The sequence below is a fragment of the Thalassophryne amazonica genome, chromosome 9 (genome assembly GCF_902500255.1).
Source record: "Thalassophryne amazonica chromosome 9, fThaAma1.1, whole genome shotgun sequence".
In the NCBI taxonomy this organism is placed as follows: domain Eukaryota; kingdom Metazoa; phylum Chordata; class Actinopteri; order Batrachoidiformes; family Batrachoididae; genus Thalassophryne; species Thalassophryne amazonica.
In genome coordinates this window covers 28,229,750-28,250,444 of record NC_047111.1, presented here as the reverse complement: position 1 = coordinate 28,250,444, position 20,695 = coordinate 28,229,750, and the positions used below count along the sequence as shown (strand labels likewise).

At 40.8% G+C, this 20,695-nt stretch overlaps 1 protein-coding gene and 1 long non-coding RNA gene across 7 annotated transcripts in view; one reads left to right on the top strand and one right to left on the bottom strand.

Moving 5' to 3' along the window:
- The window catches only part of cadm1a (cell adhesion molecule 1a), a 1,471,967-nt gene that overhangs the window by 454,635 nt on the left and 996,637 nt on the right, over positions 1–20,695 (bottom strand). The window lies entirely within an intron of this gene.
- LOC117516940 lies at positions 1,259–20,105 on the top strand. Its single transcript, XR_004562587.1, has 3 exons — positions 1,259–1,272; positions 3,481–3,482; positions 20,022–20,105. It is a non-coding gene; the product is annotated as an uncharacterized LOC117516940 (long non-coding RNA).

Below are 20,695 nucleotides of genomic sequence, written 5' to 3'. Positions count from 1 at the left end.
GGCCTCCTCCTGGTTGGATGTGCCTGGAAGACATTCATAGGGAAATGACCAGGGGGCATCATCACCAGATGCCAAACCACCTCAGCTGACCTCTTTTGTTGAAGCAACTTTACTCAGAGTTTCTCAAAGACATTTGAGCTTCTTCCCCTGTCTGAGTGTGAGGCCAAATACCCAATGAAGGAACCTCATTTACACCTTCTGTATTTCCAACATTGGTCTTTTTGTTATTAACCAAAGCTCATGACCAAAGGTGACAACTGGAGCTTATATCGACTGGCAAATCAAGTGTCTTCCCTCCTGGCTCAGTTGTTTCTTCACCACAATGGACTGGGATAGCAGCCGCAGGACCTCTGTGACAGTCCCTATCGGTCTATTGATCTTATGTTCCATCTTACCCCCACTCGTGAACAAGACCCTGAGATACTTGAACTCTGCCACTTAGGGCAATGATTCTCCCCAGACCCAGAGGGACAATACCCTATTTTCCAAAAGATGTCCATGGTTTCAGATTTGTATGAGCTGATCCTCATTACTGTTGTTAGTCACTTGGTACCAAACTTGCCCAGTGCTGATAATATTCACGTATGCATTAAAAACTCAATCAGACATTTGATTGAAATAGCAAATGAAACACCTTCAAAGTTCAAATTTACACTGGGTTGGGTTGCCATATAAACTCTGAGTGATGGTTATATTTACACTTGTAAAAGTGTCTAAACCCTAATAGTGTGTGGTATGTTTCACACTTACACATCTCTCACATACCTCTCACAGTGCAAAAAGAATGTGTCAATTACTTATATTTCTGTCAACAGATTACAATGTCATTGTAATTTTGGTGCAGGTGGCTTGGAGTCAGGCATTCCAAGCCATTTGAATCATCTGCTAAAATAGTCAAGGGACAGCAATTCAAGTTTGCTTTAATTTCATAAATGACCTTGATAAGACTTTCTTCATACATTGTTTGTTGATTTATGACAAAAATCAAAACACCCCAGCATTTGCATCATTCTCTACCATGCCTCCATGATGACTAGCACAAGGGGGTCAAAGATCCATTTCACACCCTTTCGTTGCTTGGCTTATCTTGTATAGATTCCAAGCGTCAAGTGCTTGCTTCAGTGCACTCTTGCCAGAGATGAAATTGGTCCTGATGCCTGATACTATTAAGTCATTCACTTGTCCTCAGCAGTGAATAAATGGGCCACTTGTACGAGTGCATGGTACTGATGGCCAAATGAGACTCTATGAGCCAATTGCTGTTTTGTTGTTGTTTTCCCACTGAGCCTACTCAGTGGTGGTTTCCTTTGAACTATTTTTTGAGGTCAGAAAACAACCAAATATTTCATGAAGCCTCATTTGGCCATCACTACTGCACAGGTGGCCAAACGTGAAAATAACTATAGTTTAAATGTATGCCTGCCCCTTTTGAGTGAAACTAGTCCAAAGTGGTTAATGCTGGTTAATTAGATGTGTAACAGTTTACTAGGCATAACATTCACACAACGGATCCAGTATGTCAGTCATAAAATTGATTAGTGGTTCCATCCATTATGATCTATTTGTCTGTGAATATCATCAAGAATGAGTCTTGAAGCACATTGTGGTTTTTGGTATGATGCCAGGTGCTTTTTCTCTTCAGGCACAGATAAGTTACTCCCTCTTCCAGTGACTCTCAGTGTTGCCTGATCCAGCATGAGATGAAGTTTAAAAAGTGGATCTCTGTCTTTTGATGCTCTTAATTTCACTCTGTAAGGTGACAATTTCATTTGGAAAGCTGGGCACTTGACATAACCGCACAACTGCAGTCTGTGGTAATTTTAGGTCTTCTACAGCAAGATTCTACATTCCAGTGAAGGCTTTGAAATCTTTCATTCCACTTTCAATCTTTTTTTTTCTTGCTCTGCTTGGTCTTTTTCTTGTATGTTCCCAGTTACCATCTTCTCTTATGAGACCCTAAATCATAAAAAGGTGGGACATGAAGATATATATGTTATTTTGCTCGTAATTAGCTTTGCATGCTAACAATGCTAAAAGTTATCACATTGAATAGAACGCTTTGTGTTCATTATTTTGGAAAGTAACAAATGTTTAGAAGTAGGTGCACCATCCTGTTCTAATGAACAAGGTACTGTATGGATTGAATAAAGGCTCTGCTGTGATATTTTTGCTATAATGTGCTTAAGGGATTTATCATGATGCCAAACAAATGAAAAATGTATGCTCATGTTTTTATGGGTGTTTAACTGATTTATGATGATTTTGAAATGATACAATATTATACGGTTTGATTAAGGATTGCAATATGTGCTTATGATGAATTGTACTGACCATGAGTAACTGCTGACGTGTTGTTCACTTCCTATAGGTAAGCCCAGCATTGACCACTTTGAATAAAGTCATTATTTGATGCCGGAATGATGCTTATGCTATAATATGTTTAAAGATCTTATGTTTTGTTAAACTACACATAATCCTTTGGAAATGCTTTGTATGATTTATCATGTAATTGGAATAATGTTTCATTATTATTAATTGTTTAAATGTGTTACTGCTGTTGAATGAACTCTGATGTGACCTTTTCTGCTGACTCCATGTGGAAATGTTTGACTCTCCTGCCATATAGGAACTGAAACGTTTGTCTGTGTTGATATTAGAACTGTGGTTTCTCGCTGTCTGTACAATGGCACACTAAAACTGAAGACAACTCCATATATGGATTGTTGAACAGGTTTAAACTGGTTTTAGGATCAGATGTCCAGCCAGACATCTGACTCAGCAATCCGTTTGCCCCAGACATCCACCCCCCCCATGCCACTTCTCGAAGACCTTTCCCCCGCCAACTTCCCGAAGACCTCTCATGACCTCCTGGTCTCCCCCGGTTAACCAATCAGAAGACGATAACACCCCGACTGAACTGAATTGAACCAACCCTATAAAGATTGTGTGTTTCCAGCATTCGAGGTTCTTTGCTGAACACACAACCTGTTGGTATCGTTGTTGTGTAATAAAGTGTGTTGCATTGAACCCACCCTGCGCTTGGTGAATGATGACAATCCTCTGATCTGTTCTGCTGTATTCTTCAATAAACCCTTTAAGGTCTGTATAATTGCAAATTGAATTCTGAGTTTTCTTGTGTCTCTCACGATTCACAAACACGCAAGGAACACTTCCAGGTCCTTTCGGAGGTGGGGAAGGGTGGTATCCTTAACAGACAATACAGAAATTCAAACCCCCCCACCCCAAAAAGGCAGCAATCCTTATGGCCGAGTCACATGGCACATGACAATTCCTGAATGAAGGGAAAAAAGTAAAAAAAAAAAAGTCACAATTCGTTGAGAAAAGGTGGATGAAAGAGCTTCATCACTGAATAGCCTGCGAAGCAAGAGTGCAAAAGGAACAAAAGAGGAACTAAACAAGACTGAAGCTAATGTTGATCTCGGCGCTTTAAACGAAATGCGCCTGGAGCCACTGCTGGAGCAGTGTGTTTCTGCATCTCTACATTCCAGGACTCAGCGCTGAGACAGACCTCATAGCGCCTGAGTCCTGGAGAAACTGCAAACAGAAGCTGTGGAGATCAGTGCGCACATTGGTGGGACCACCTGCTCTGGTTCCTAGTCCAGAACAAAAGAGGGATCATCTCCATCATCAGAATCCTAACTGTCTGTCAACACATTGGGCGCTCCATCTTGCTCCAATTAAAAAAAAAAAAAAATCAACTCTGGTGTTCTGTGGTCACTGCTGTATCACTGTATTACATTACTAAGCTATATATATATATATATATATATATATATATATATATATATATATATATATATATATATATATATATATATATATATATATATATATATATAACAAAACTGTCAAAACAGGGAATGAATATAAGTGTATAGATGATTGAATGTATCAGAACAGTAAACTGATCAGTCCGTGTGAACGCTGCCCATTGACTCACATGTTCAGTTATTTCCATGAGCTGCAGATGATCCACAACGTGAATTCTGCCTTCCAGAATGACTCTTCACATAATCATTTGAATTATCTACCTATTGTCATATGTACATAAGGGCTGGATTGTCATTCCTACACTCATATTGTTCTATTTAATAAAACATGATAAGCTCACGCAGGAGCTGCTGCTGTCGCTGATGCTGCATTCAAGTACAGTCGGGAATTACACAACTTTTTTGTTGTTTCAAATTCAGCAGTTGCTTGTGGCAAAATAATTAATTGTATCCACCCTGGCCTATATAAAGTGCCTGAGCCCAGTGAAGCTGACCCCCCACCCAGATAAAAAAATAAAATAAAATTTGCCCTGTAATTTCCAACGGTACATGAACACAGTGTCAGCAGCAGCACTCAGAAACTAGATTCTGCACTGTGTGAAAACACTCAGCTGGTCAAACGAAGTCAAACTAAATGTTAACATTACAAAAACTAAGCAAACAATAGAAAAAGTCAAGAATTACAGCAAAAGAAAATACTGACAAATTGAGGTTTTCGTTGCCCTTCATTCAAATTTTTCAACAGTTTAAAAATTCTGACGAAGCACCAGCTGCAGGACCGAAGCTGCGCAAAGATTAAACAATGCCAGTGAAAGTCAACGAAAATCCAGATTTCTTGTTTCGTTTGGGCTTTGTTGCCCTTCGTTAGGTGCCGTGTAACTTGGCTATTACATTTACATGGCTTCTTCCAGGTGGTAGCAGGCAGGAGTGCAACGGCTCTTTGCTCTCCTGTTTGGTGTATTTTCTGTGTTGTTGTCTGCATTTTCAAGTCCGGGATGGGCTCTTTATGTGCATACTCAACAAGACCTAACTGACATTGAATCATGCTCCAGTCTCATTGACACAAATGATTTTTACAAATGTTTTACAAATTTTAGTGTTTCCACATCTCGCAGGACCTCTCCAGTACCTCCAACACCTTTGCTACCATGAAGAGAGGACAATAGAGCCTCCACTTCCTGAAAGTACTCAGGAGGAACAACATTGAGAGGAAGCTGATGGCGGCCTCCTACCGGCTAACCACAGTGGACTCACTGTGGTTACCTGGCTACTGCCATGCTGTGTCTCCTTCCAACAAAGTCACCTCATTCTTGCGAACCGCCTACTTGACATAGATTTATCATACAATATCAACCTGTTTGTATTTCTTAATGTATAAAGTCCAACACAGATTCACTGACTCACTCATAAAACCAGCTTACTGGATGAATTCAATTCAATTATGAGCAGGATTTCCATCTAATAAATATAAGCAGTCCCAACTAAATTAAATTGCATTATCCTGCATGGATGTGCTTTATTTGAGATGGGGCTACATATATTTATTAGATGGAAATCCTGCTCATAATTGAATCAAGTTCATCCAATGAGTAATTTGTTTGAATGCTTTAAAAGTTCATGCATCCCTCCCTTGACTTGTGTCAATAAAATTAAGTATAAAAGTGATGATTTAATCCTAATAAAAAGTAAGTGCCTTCAGCTGCTCTCTTGCCCCATCCAAATTACTACTACTTTTTTATGTGTTGCAGCCCTTAAATGCATCAATGGATGTTTTTTTTTAACAAATGAAATGAATTTCACCAAACATGAAATATCTTGCGTATATCTATAACGCTTTCTGCAATGAAATAGAAGTTAAAGTAAACTTAAGGGTCACTGCATTTTTTTCACATTGTCCCAAATTTTCTGTTTTATGTTTGTATTTTTGCTATTGCAAAGTGATTTTTAAAAGGAGAAACCACGTTACTGCTCTTTGAAGCTTTGTCCATATTGAGGCAAAGTAAACTAGAGCACCATGCTTGTAGAGCGCAAACCTCTGCCAACACTACAAGTAGTTTCCACTCACTCATCTTCAACCACTTAGGGCCCCTTCACACATAGTATGAATAAGTACAACTCAAGGTGACTGACAGTGAAACAGCTTGGATGAGCGTACCACAAAAACATCATGCCAATGGGCAGGCATGTATGATCCCAGTGTCTTTCAAGCAGGAAGACAGTGCGAGCAGCTGCACCACATCACGCCGCTGATGTGGAGAACAATAAAAACCAGCTGTATAATTAGTGAGTATCACTGGGTTGATATAAATAATATATAAAAGGGAACACAATACAGAACCCCGTGGTTAAATAACCCTGGTTAAAAAAATGTCACTCATGGGATTCAAACTCGTAAGCTCTGATTACCAGATGGAAACTTTACCACTGAGCTACCATCGCTGTCCTGTGAAAGGTGCAGGAAAATACCTGATATCAAGAAAGACATTGACGTATTTAAATAAAAATAAAACCACACATCATATGAAAACACCACATTTTATTAAATCTCTCTTATGAAGCGGGCAATACACGTATGAACCATCTGTTCTTCTGTAGATGACCCATGGTCACAAACGTGCAGTTATGAAATTAAATGAATGAGAAGCAGGGTGCTTTTATCATGTCCACATCTGCTGGCGGCGTGTCCAGCCGGCCCCACGCACGTCCTGCCTGACACGTGTGTCTTGTGGATGGCGCACCACAGGACTGACACCATATCATGTGGAACAGCTCATTCAGATCACCGCTGTGTGTTATGATCTGATGGTCTGCACCACCTGGGGTAGCCTGTCAGTGTGCGCACTGTGCGCGTGCTCGCTGCAGCCCAATGCAACATCTATGTATGTTTTTATGTATGTCCACGTGAGGACAGCAAACAAACCCATGATCACAGACGTGTAGTCATGAAATGACATGAATGAGCATTACCTCCACCAATTTCTCTCGTGCTTGATCTCAGGGTTATTATGGAAGAGATGACCTTGTGAGCACTCTATGGGTGCTTATCCAAACATAATGTGCAGGCCTGCCTTTGCTGTCAAACAATAGGAAGCAAACCATGTCTTCACTGATTAACATCACTGATATTCCATTGTGTTGTTTTTGTTGTATTTTTGCATAAGGTTACCATCTGTCCAAAACACTTAATTTAATTAAAGTGATTTGTGGTTCTCTCTCTAATATTCTCTCAACTTTGACTGTTAACAGAGTTAAAGTAATTTCTAGTCTTGGAAATGTAATCCTAGTCAAAAGGTGGTACACTCATTTTTTAAAAGAGAAAAGCTGTATGAACCAGAATTTGTATCACTTGCATCACAAAAATTGCAGAAGCAACCTCTCCAAATCCTTATGGCTGGGTAGATGTGTGTAAAATGTCATTACGATTGCACTGAATTTTCTCAAGCATTTTTTTACAGGTTTGAAAAGTCCTGCTTATACTCCGGTGTGACTTATTTACTGAAAAATCACACATTAGTTATTAATAATGATAAATATAATGGCAATTTATATAGGACATTCCCAGGAATCAAAGCACTAAACAAAATAAACTGTAATAATAAAAGAATAAATACCAATAATAAAAAACATTACACTTCACAAAAATGTCAAAATTAAGAACTGACAAAAAAATAAGTGCCACTCTTGTGTGACTTATATACAGATTTTTCTTCTTCAAGAGGCATTTTTACCAGAGGCCAAAATATGGCCATCAGGTAGTGCAAAGATTTCCGTCCATCAGTCTGCCTGTCCTCAGGATAAGTTCTGTCCTATTATTGTCAGGGTTTTCAAATTCACAGGGAGCATTCTTGGGACACAGACCTTGGACAAGTTCAAATATGGCTAACCTTGACTTATTCTAAGGGGTCAAAAGTTCACATTCTGTTTCCTAATTTTATGCTCATGCGGCCAAGTGTATTTTCGCATTGAGTTATATTTTAAAATATGGAAATTACAGTAACCAGTTCTTTCCAAACATTTCACGTCCAGCAGCCTAAGCTCTTGTCTGACAGACTGCCATGTCTAATGCAAACCCATGGAAATCATTACAACAGCATTTCACAGTGTTCTATACTTTGTATATACTTTGTATATAAATTGAAGATGATTTGCCTAAAATTTTCTCTTTAAAGTGCCATATTCACCCTCTGAAATGTCAAGATGTAGACTACAGTAGCAAAAACAAAGTCTTTTGTGCCTTATCTTACATGCCAAGCACTTACAGAAACTTCTTTCTTTTGTAACCGTGAGAATATGACATCAATACACTATGAGAAATATTTCTTTGGGATGTGTCAAATGTTTGTAAGGGTTTATGTTTAAAAGTAGTAATGACGCTTCTTCAGACAGTGAGCTCTGATGCCGTCTCAGTACTCTCTGTGTCTTTGCATTATTCAAGCATGTAATCCATAATAGACCAAAGCTAAAGCTGCTGGTAGAAGAAAACGCCTTTGAGATTCATTGAGATGAAACATAATGAGTCTGACTGAATTGCTAATATAATGTCTTGCTTTAAAATAGTCAAAGAAACAGCCTACAGAGGGGAGTCACACGAATAATGAAGACCTTAAAGAATGAACGATCTTACAAAGAAAATACCAGATGGTGGTGAAGACAGCAAACAAATATTATTTTAAACAAGAATGACAGATGATGTTACTAAATGTAGCTCACACCTGCAAACTCAATCCCCCCATCACTACACACACACGCATAGGCACATGCACACACTCTGTGGAGAGCAGCGACTGTGATGTAATCTATGCTGAGAGTGTGAACACCTTTGCTACATACTGCTGGAAATATTTTACATTTTTTGTTTGGGAGAGCTGGCATTTGCCTTTTGGTCTGCTTATGTATTGTGGGTCAAAGATGAACGCCGCAAAATGGAACACTGATAGGACTAATATTTTTGGAGAAGATAGGGATATTAGGTAATAACAGTAAACAATGGATGTTGATATCACCACTCCCTGTAATCAGTCCCTGGTCACCAGACAAGCTCTGAACAAAGGAAATATCTCTACCTTGCTCGTAGAAAAACATGACATCAACTAAATGTGCCAAGTAATAAATGCAATTATCCAAAAAACGTCTCACTCACTCTCACTCATTTTCAACTGCCTCACACTGCCCCGCAGCTTCTAACTGACTGTGCTGTGCAGTCATCGCTGCAAGATGGGCTTCATAGCAGGAGGTGGTAAAATCACAAGTCAGAATTTCAATACATCCACTTGGGAAATGATTCACAATATTAATACCAGCATTTTGGCATCAAAATTAATCCTATATCTTGAAAATATCCCCCCACCCCTTGAAAGTAACAAAGTATGGTCTATTTTCAATTATCTGGCTATTCCGCTTTGTGTAAAGTTTGTCCATGGTCTTCAAAAACTTTATAAACACAATTCTTTCACAAAGGTTTTACTTCAGTAACACTGTGTGAATAATAGAACTTAGGAAGAGGCCATGCTCTTCAAAAACTTTAAAAGCATAAGCCATTGTCAAAGGTTTAATTTCAGTCACACTGCGTGAATAACAGAACTTAGGAAGAGGCCATGCTCTTCAAAAACTTTTAAAACATAAACCATTGTCAAAGGTTTTATCAAATTCTTTAGCCTGAGATCTTGTTTTTGGCTTGGCCATGACACTTGATTTACTACAACTTTCCATGCTCTGACTTGAAATTGCATGTGTAATTACATGATCACTGTAATGATATCAGTACTTATGTAGCTTTTGTGACTTCTCTAAAACAAGTACTACAAAGTCAGGAGCTTTATATATCATAAACTTGAATGTTGTGTTCAATGCAGGGTTCATCAAAACTAATCATGAAGTCAAAACAATTACATTCTAATATTTCGAAAGATGTTAAAATTACAGTAAATATTGCAGTTTTCTTTTTTCATGGGGTGGGTTTTTTTGTCATGGTAGACACCCACTTCCTTTATGAAATATCTCCCAAATTACACAATGAACAATCTCTGAAGTGGCTGTAAGCATATTTTGAAAAAAAAAAATTTTTTCTACCATTACCACCTCCTGCTCTGGGAGGGCTGCCAGACTACTTTTGAGGGTTCCTGGATGTAAAAAAAGAAGACATCCAACAATGTGAAGCCACACGCATGCATCAGTGAGAGGGTAAGTAATCATGATTTATAGTAGAGAAGCTTGAATCTTCGACTGGACTGGGTTGCTTGACGCAAGGACGTTTCGCTTCAAATCGCAGAAGCTTCCTCAGCTAAAATTCTTGCACTGGTTGTCTGACTTCTGTCTTGACTCTTGTAGAGAAGAATAAACAGAAGCCACAAAAGCTGGAGTTTTAAACCTAACCAGACCCCTCCTACCGAGAGGCAGACTGCAATAGGCTAGAGACTAAACAATAGCTCTAATTAGCACCTATTGTGCTCTAGTTAGCACCCTCCTAATGACAGGGCAGCTGTCCCTCCTAATGATGGGACGGACGCCTCTCCTGCCGGCTTCCTCGACGACTCTCCTGATGACATGAATGACTCATTACTATGAACAAAAGACTGAAACTGCTTTGACCTGAGTACCCCATTGTAAACAGGGGGCAAAGCGTGTCTCAGACCCCCTCCCCGGTTAAGGCTGGGTTTCAACTGTTTCACATAGAATGCCTCCTTGACCCCTCTCTCAAACCATTTCTTCTCTCTGGCTAAGATTTTAACTTCCTTGTCCTCAAACGTGTGGTTAGTGTCTGTAAGGTGGAGATGAACTGCAGACTGAGGTCCACTGGTGCCCTCTCTGCGGTGCTGGTATAGCCTTTTGTGTAAAGGTTGCTTAGTCTCACCTATGTAGTGTTCGTTACAGTTTTCCTGACATTTGACAGAATACACTACATTGCTCTGTTTGTAACTAGGGATCCTGTCCTTAGGGTGAACTCATTTCTGTCTCAAGGTGTTAACCGGTTTAAAGTAAACTGGGATTTTGTGCTGTCTGAAGATCCTCTGTAGTTTTTCCCCTACTCCTGCTAAATAAGGGAGAGACACTCTTCTTCTTGTCTCTGTCTCCTGTCTATCTGGTCTCTTTGTTCCCTGGGACTTCTGCACTTTGTCCAGGGACCATCGTGGGTACCCACATACTGTGAGGACTTTCCGGACAGGTTGTTGTTCTTAAGCCCTTCCCTCTGCAGTTGTGGGCACCTGTAGGGCACTGTGTTGAAGAGTCCTGATCACCCCGAGCTTGTGTTCAAGGGGGTGGCTTGAGTCAAAGAACAGATACTGGTCAGTGTGCGTGGGTTTTCTGTAAACCCCTGTCTGGAGCTGCCTGTTCTCTCCAATCATAACATCACAGTCCAAGAAGGCTAAATGGTTGTTTCTGGCATCCTCATGTGTGAACTTGATATTGAAGTCCACCGAGTTGATGTGTTCTGTAAAGTCCTCAACCTCCTGTTGCTCATGTTAATCATGTTAATCATGATTTAGTTGAAATTTTTGCCATTCATGTGACTTAAAACTGCAGAGTATACCTCTGGCCACTAGGGGGTAGTGTCTTATTACTGTAAGACCGCTGATTTATGTAGGCCGGGTTAGTTAGGAGTCGGCCAAATTGTTGTCATCAGTATTACAGACATTCCTGCTAAAGTGGTTGAATGTGAAGCTGTGAACATCATTCCTGTAAGTCTGCGATGACTATTATTATCATCAGCACTGTAGGCAAGTGTTATTAAGTTCCTGTGGTTATCCCTGTTAGACATTTGAATGTTAGGATTAGCCATTTGTCTTATGCTGCTCTTTTCTGAATTGCTGTAGGGCTTCTTCATCTTTGTCAGGAGATACATGATTTGCAGTCCATTTATTCGTTTGTTGTGAGACTACTTTAGGTGTAGTGATCACTTCTTTGTGATGAGACGAGAGCGCGGATGCGCACAGAATATTAAAGATCTTAACAGTGGTTCAGCCCAACTGAGAGACAACTGCAGCCTGAGCAGTGGTGAACGGTAACCGCCTATCTGGGATTGGGTCAAGGGGGCAATAGCTCTAGCCGGGGACCCCAGACTTACCTTTCCTGGGCCACATTGACTACCACTGACTGGGGGATTCTGAGGCATTCTCAGGCCAATGTGGAGATATAATCTCTCCACCTAGTCCTGTGTCTTCCCCAGAGTCTCCTCCCAGATGGACGTGCCTGGAACACCTCTCTAGGATGACTCCCAGGGGGCATCCTTACCAGATGCCCAAACCACCTCAGCTGGCTCATTTCAACGGGAAGGAGCAGTGGCTCTACTCTGAGCTCCCCACAGATGATCGAGCTTCTCACCTTATTCACAAACTTTTTCATTTTAATTTCCTGCACTTTCAGTTAAAATCATTATAGAAACTTTGCAGAATTTATTAGCACCCTTGAAAAATGTCAGCGATCTATTTTATAAACGTTAACCATTCTAGAACCTGTGGTAGTGTGTGTGTGTGTGTGTGTGTATATATATATATATATATATATATATATATATATATATATATATATATATATATATATATATATATATATATGCAGATGATGTTGTCCTGTTGGCTTCATCGGGTGGTGACCTCCAACACTCACTGGATTGGTCTGCAGCCGAGTGTGAAGTGGATGGGATGAGGATCAGCACCTCTAAATCTGAGGCCATGGTTCTCAGCAGGAAACCGATGGATTGCCTACTCCGGGTAGGGAATACGGCCTTTCCCCAAGTGAAGGAGTTAAAGTACCTTGGGGACTTGTTCACAAGTGAGGGGACAATGGAGCACGAAATTGGCCAGAGAATCAGCACAGCAGGGGCGGAATTGCATTCGCTCTACCGTACTGTTGTGACGAAAAGGAAGCTGACCCAAAAGGCGAAGCTCTCGATCTACTGGTCAATTTTCGTTCCTCCTCTCACCTATGGTCATGAGTGTTGGGTAATGACTGAAAGAACTAGATCGCGGGTAAAAGCGGCCAAAATGGGCTTCCTCAGGAGGGTGGCTGGTGTCGCCCTTAGAGATAGGATGAGAAGTTCGGTCATCCATGGGGAGCTTGGAGTAGAGTCGCTGCTCCTTCGTGTTGAAAGGAGCCAGCTCAGGTGGTTCGGGCATCTGGTAAAGATGCCTCCTGGGTGCCTCCCAAGAAAGGTGTTCCAGGCACGTCCATCTGGGAGGAGACCCCGGAGAAGACCCAGGACTAGGTGGAGAGATTATATCTCCACACTGGTCTGGGAAGGCCCGGAGATCCTCCAGTCAGAGGTGGTCAATGTGGCATGGGAAAGGGAAGTCTGGGGTCCCCTGCTGGAGCTGTTGCCCCTGCGACCCGAACCCGGAAAAGCGGTTGAAGATGAGTGAGTGATCTCCATGTACAACATCAGAGCTTTGAGAAAAAACATCCAGTGAGTGGCAGCCTTTTGGGCAAATTTGTTGACACAGCAGAGGCCAGATAAGAATGCTGGACTCTGGTGAACAGAAATGCACTTGAATAACAAGTCACCTATGGGAGCATACACTGGAGCTGCACTTCAATGCATCCACAACACCACCGAGCCCAGGTAATCAACCACCTGGCTGCTGCCAGGTGAAACTTGTGTGTCCCCTTGGCACCTTGGCTTTCTCCAGCTACTGGGAATACTCAGTCACATGTGCGCTGGATTGTGCACAGACAAATGTACCACCATGCCTCTTCCGTATCGCTGTATCATTTGAATGATACCCAGACATGCTAAGTCACGGAGCACACCTTTGTGCACTGGGACACAAACAAACATCATTTGTGTTTGTTGAGTTTACCTGCCAGAAAACATGGCTCATAAGATACGTTCAGAACTTTGAAAACACCACCCTGTTGGCATTTCATGTCAGCAAAGTTCATTATAACGTATAACATGAACTTGAGAGTGGAAGAAAAAAGAAATTATACATTGATCAGTGTGATGGCTCCACTGATCAGTGAGTATGACAGGTGTTATTCTCTTTACAGCATTATGAACATGCAACAAAGGCATCCAAAACCTCAGCCTCACTGCTATCTGTAAACTGTGAGTGCACAGTTCTCAGACATGCTGTTCTTCAATTCAATAAAACATATCTACACTTACCTCTTGCAGTCTCCTGACTTAAAACTCTGACAAAAAGAGTTCGGTTTGTGTTATTGATTTTCTTGGGAGGGGCATCGAAAAACGTGGAAGCCTGGTTGAATTCTTCGAACCCTCCAAAACTGCAAAGCTATTCCAAATACATCATTTGATAAGGCTGCAAAAATAATCCTTGTTGGGGAAATATTGTTAAGTGTCGGACGCAGGACGGAGAACCGACCAGCGTTTGAAGGACCCAGTATAAAAAAGCAGAGCACGGTACAAAGGATAACTGAATTTAATAACATAACAGTGATGTGCTACAATACAAACAAATGAGTGCGCGGTCTGCGAGGTGGAGATACGGTGCGCTCCTAGCAGCACAAACAGTCCGGAGCCAGAAACAGTTCGGACCCAAGGACCCCGACGACACCCCCCAGGTGGCCGCGACAAACCGAGTCTGTGAAAGAAGAAACCATCATGTGAGTCCACACTCCACACACAGAGAGACCACTCAAAGGTGTACATAAACAGCAAACACTTCCTGGCTTAATCACTAATCAGCTTCCCACCCTGCAGGCATGGAACACCCAGTTCACATTCTTCACTGCAGTGGAAGCTGATTAAACGACTAACATAACAGCTCAATATAATAAGGTGTGAGGGACACCACATTTACTGACTGTACTAATGTTAGTCACAGAACCTAAAGTACCTCAGGAAGTGTGCTGACGAGCGTGAGACCTCACCCCCTCCTCTTTCACAGACCATGGCATCAAACCTGGACGGTCTCTGCATCCATGATGATGAGATGGCTCTCGAGACAACGATCTCACCCGTCTGGTCACAAGGTCGAGTCTCTGGCAAATACACACTGTGTACTCCAGACTTAAATGCCACCATGCCCCAATCCATGTAGATGCACCACAGCTGTGAGTCCTGACGAGCTGCACATGACCAGCCTCAGGTGATCAGGGTGAGGTCCTGATAGCTCACCCACACAGCCACTCAGTCCTGAACGCAAGCCACCTGGAAGGAAAAACAAAAGACAGAACAGAAGACAGAAACAAAAGGCAGCCTGGCACTCCCAGCCATACAACAAATATACAGTTAAAATATCTTAAAACAATGTGCCATGAGATTTTTTTGGTAACACTTTACTTGACGGTATTGTCATAATAGTGACATAACACTGTCATAAGTATTACATGACAGTCATGAACGTGTCATAAACATTATGTCAATGTCATAAATGTTTATGACTGCTGTCATTAAGTGTCATTCGGTTTTTGTAATGACAAATTTATATTTTTGGGGTGTCTTAAATATGACAGCTTGATATTAATCAAAGCAACATAACCAGAAGTTGTCTTTGTCCTTTTTGGACTTCAGTTGTGTGCCAAATTGTCAACTTTACCAAAACCGAATGAGCAGTCATAAACATTTATGACATTGACATAATGTTTATGACACATTCATGACTGTATCATGTAGCAGCTATGGTAGTGTCATGTCACTGATGATACCTTCAAGTAAAGAGTGTTACCAGTTTTTCTTTATGCAAGACCATGTAACTTCAAGATTCCGTGGAACTTCAATATTCCATTTAAATATATTATAGTAAACTCAACAAAAGTTTTTTTGGGAGTCAAGACAGTATGCAAACACAATCACACCAATGTCAGGGTTCTGCCATGCAAGGCACTCACTACCCAAAGGGAACAAATTGGGGACCAGGAGTCCTTAATGATTTTCTAGTCTGACAAGAGTTGGACTGAATCATATTTTGAGTGGAAATTATCACCACTCATGTTGCTAAAAAGTAAGTTCATTGGAAACACAAAAACCATGAAGAAAAAAAAAAAAACTTTTCAAAACAAATACAAAAATATTTTAGTGTTTAACAATAACCTGGAGCCAATGGAGTTGTTGTATGGCTGGGGGTGCCTGGCTGCCTTTTGTTTCTGTCTTCTGTTCTGTCTTTTGTTTTTCCTTCCAGGTGGCTTGCGTCAGGACTGAGTGGCTGTGTGGCTGAGCTATCAGGACCTCACCCTGATCACCTGAGGCTGGTCATGTGCAGCTCGTCAGGACTCACAGCTGTGGTGCATCTACATGGATTGGGGCATGGTTGCATTTAAGTCTGGAGTACACAGTGTGTATTTGCCAGAGACTCGACCTTGTGACCAGACGGGTGAAATCGTCGTCTTGAGAGCCATCTCATCATCATGGATGCAGAGACCGTCCAGGTTTGATGCCATGGTCTGTGAAAGAGGAGGGGGTGAGGTCTCACGCTCGTCAGCACACTTCCTGAGGTACTTTAGGTTTTGTGACTAACATTAGTACAGTCAGTAAATGTGGTGTCCCTCACACCTTATTATATTGAGCTGTTATGTTAGTCGTTTAATCAGCTTCCACTGCAGTGAGACTGTGAACTGGGTGTTCCATGCCTGCAGGGTGGGAAGCTGATTGGTAATTAAGCCAGGAAGTGTTTGCTGTTTGTGTACACCTTTGAGTGGTCTCTCTGTGTGTGGAGTGTGGACTCACATGATGGTTTCTTCTTTCACAGACTCGGTTTGTCGCGGCCACCTGGGAGGTGTTGGCGGGGTCCTTGGGTCCGAACTGTTTCTGGCTCCGGACCGTTTGTGCTGCCTGGAGCGCACCGTATTACCGCCTCACCAGACCGCGCACTCATTTGTTTGTAATTATCACATCACTGTTATGTTATTAAATTCAGTTATCCTTTGTACCGTGCTCTGCTTATTTCATACTGGGTCCTTCAAACGCTGGTCGGTTCTCCGTCCTGCGTCCGAACATAACAGTTCTCGAAAATGGAGCATCATGAACATAATGAGCGAGGTTTTAAATGTAATTAATACTACTATTTTTCAATATACTTGCAATTGTTAATTTTAGGGATTCAAGTAATAATGTTTCATTTGATTTAATTAATTTCAAGTACAATATTGCTTTGCACTTAATTGACAATGTATTGTGGAAAAATGTACCTTAACTTTATCAATTCAACATTTTAGTTTTTAGAGTGTCCGAAATGTATTTAGAAAAAAAAAATCACTTCAAGTAAGGTGTTGATGTGTGTGATGTAGCAATTACCACTTTGCATATCAGAGATTTTTTGTGATTTTTTTGTAATACTGGGCTGAAACTGTGAATGTGTGTGTGTGTGTGTGTGTGTGTGTGTGTGTGTGTGGTGGGGGGGGGGGGGGGGGGGTTAATAATATGAGGTAAAATGAGAGCATCTGAGGGGCGGGGATTTTCACAGAGGTGCTAAACAAGCTGTGTCGATCATAAATTCTGCTGAACAATCATGGAATTGTGGGATGCTGGAAATGTAGAACATTGAATATATATATATATATATATATATATATATATATATATATATATATCAAACTGTATTTATTTTTGTTTTAATTCCTCATCAACTGGAGATGCTATAAGGTCTTTTGTTGCAAAACTCAGGCATGGTGAAGTGCCAAAACATTGATTTGTGAGATATATGTTGCTTTGACATTTGTTTGCTCCCCAGAGGCAACTGAAAAAGGTACAAACGCTGCCAGTGGTGTATAATTGAAATCACTCTCACTGTTGTGCCTTCAGGGACAAATTGCAATAGACCCAACAGGATATAACATTATACGATCAATACTAATACCAACCCACCAACACAGTCTCAGTTCATACCCCAAATCAAAACGATTTGATGAGCAGCAGCTCCAGTGTTTGATGATCCAGTTCCACCGATAAAATCCCTGAAGACAAAAATCTAATGTGAATTTTTGTCTCTTCAGCATGACTGACTGGACAGCAACAAGTGTTCCTCATTACTAAATTAGGCTTGTTGCTATCTACAAGAGATTAATCCTAGTATATTTGGTTTGATGCCCAAAGCCAATTCATCCCAGAGATCCTGGTTAATACCACAAACAAACACTCTATGATGATTCTTCTTTTATAGTTTTACTGTTGTTTTGTTCTTTTGTATTATCACCTTATGACATCACAAAGATGTGACAGTGGAATGAAGCCTGACTGGACACATTCCAGTTTTATTTGAATTATATCAAGCCAATCAAAGGTCAGTGGGGGTGCTGGAGCTTATCGCAGCAGTCATAGGGTAAGCTGTAGGGTGCACCCTGGATAGGACGCCATGTCCATCCTCCCACGTGCATTCTGGCAAACTATAGCTACAATCATGGCCCTTATTTTTTTAAGAAAATCCTTCTCTGTTCCACTTCACCATGAAAGCATATAACTGTTGACGCAATAAACAAAAGTTACACCATGCAGAGTTTCTACAGTCACAGCCTATTAGTCATTCAGAGTCATCATAGGTGGCTTCATGGCTTCTCTCACAAGCAACTTTCTTGCACTATCAATCAGTTTTTAAGAACTGTTAACTACAGACAAACGTACTATACACTGCCATGCTGTTTGCAGGTCTTAAGGTCTATTCCGTGACTTGCATATGTACTTGTCCATCCCCTGACTTGCCTAGAGAAAAATGGCTGGAAAAGTGATGATTTGTATGAACAGTAATCCTTATATTTACTTTGTCCAGTTACTTCATGAATCCTAAATGCTTAAGTGTGACATTTTTGTTTGATAAATGCATTTATCAAAGCTGCCAGGTCAATTTAATGTGCACTGACTGTCAGATCAGCACCATGGGCAGCTGACCATAAGAAGCTCTTTGTGGTGAGAATGTGGACACACACAGCAAGTCTCAAATCCTGCTTCAGGAGATATGTAAAACGTTTTCTCTTTAAATTAACAGATGAAATCATGATGCCCGGCCTTGACTTTCTTTTTCCACTTTCTAAACATTTTTCCTCCATAGAGTCAGAGGGGAGGCAATGTGCCAGATCCAAATAAAGAAAGTGAGAAGAAATGAGGATCAGTGAGGCAGTAAGAAGGGAGGGATGGATGGAAAGCAGCTGAAGGTTGGTGTTGCTAATGATGAAGAAAATGGAGGGTCATGTGGGAGATGGAGAGGGAGAAAGTTAGTGCAGCATAAAGAGTTGAATAGTGTGTTTATGTGTGTGTGTATCCTGCTGTTTTTCTTATCGGCACCGCAGCTGTGTTTGTACATCCGTACTACATGGTGATGGTCGAAATCTTTACTCATAGAAGTCAAAGGCATTCAGCCTCTATGTGTGTGTGTGTGTGTGTGTGTGTGTGTGTGTGCATGCATGACGGCATGCGTAAAGAAGTGATGAAAAAACGCTTGAACGTTTCATAAACTATGAAGAAATACAAGTGGAATAGTACCACATGGCATATCCGTTTGGAGGAGGTAGTTCTCAAAAACCATCCAAGGGGACAACTGGTGAGGAAAGCCACCTCTGGGCTCCAAGGGTATTTTCTGGATTTTAACCAGAAATCAGATAATGGTCTAGTAGGTAAGCGTTGGGCTTCAGATCAGAGGATCATCGGTTCACAACCCAGCCAGAACAGAAAATCACTAAGGGCCCTTGGGCAAGGTCCTAATCCCCTACTTGCTCCCGGTGAGCGCCTTTTATGGCAGCACCATGACATTGGTGTGTGAGTGTGAGTCTGTGTGTAAATGGTTGAATGCGAGGCATAATTGTAAAGCACTTTTAGCTTCTGATGCAGACAGAAAAAGGGCTATATAAATGCAGTCCATTTACCATTTCAATATTTCCCTCTTTAGGGTATTCGTTTCATATCATGCCCATGTGTTGCACATCGGAGTGTTCAGAATAGTTTCACATAAATGTAAGACATATTTGCCTAGAACACTGTGTAAAAGATGTAATTTGGCTCTAAAAAATATATGTTTTTCAAAATGTTTCAAATTTTTAGTGAATATACATTATTATTCATGTGGGTGAGCAGCAGTCAGTCTGCTTTGTGTGAGGCCACAGTATCAGATCTCAGAAGCTAACCAGAGTGGGCCCTGGTTCATACAGTACTTGGACATGGGGCCACTTCAGAAGATCAGGAGCTGCGTATGCTTCTCTAGGTAAAACTGGAGTTGCATCAAGAAGGACTTCTGCCATAAAACATGTGCCAAATCCCAATGTGGATCTGTGCTGTATCTACCAACACTAAAGAAATGGGAATCACAAAAAGGCAAAAATATTCACGTGGATGAACTATACTGGTGGTAGAAATGGGTTTACCAAAGTCTTCAGGTCAGAAAAAGTAGTGTAACATATAGAAAAGATTTTAAAACAATGTATAATAAATAAAAAAATAATAACGTGCACAGTGCAGCAGTGACAACTGTTGGGACCTACATGGCAGAGATCTGAAACATACCATAACAGTATATTTGTAAAATAATCTCTCTTCCCTGGCTGCTCCTCTTGTGATAAAATTCCTTTTTAGATGAATAAAATCCATTTGTGATGAAAACCGATGTCAAAAGGTGTCCACTCCTGCATTAAAGAAAAAAAAAAATCACCATTCCTGGAGAAAATTTTCCCTCCACATCATTTTTCACAATGGTTTTCTTTGTCTCTAAGATTAAAAAAAAAACAAAAATAAAAAAAAATAATAATAATATAATAATCCATTCTATCAAACCATTCTTTTAGATTTTACAAGCCTTTACTTGCAGCAGGCAGGGAGAGAAGACACACCATGTGACCTTCTCTGGCAACTAGGATTGGCTGTGAGTCAAGAATCATCTAGAGCAGAGATCCATTTTTCACATGAGAAATTGTAATTTAGGGAAGTGGTTGAATGAAGTCTCTGTGATGTCCCATCGCTGATCTATTAATAGTGTGTGACAGTTTTAACGTTCTCCGTCTCTGGATTATGTTTTATTCTGAACTAATTT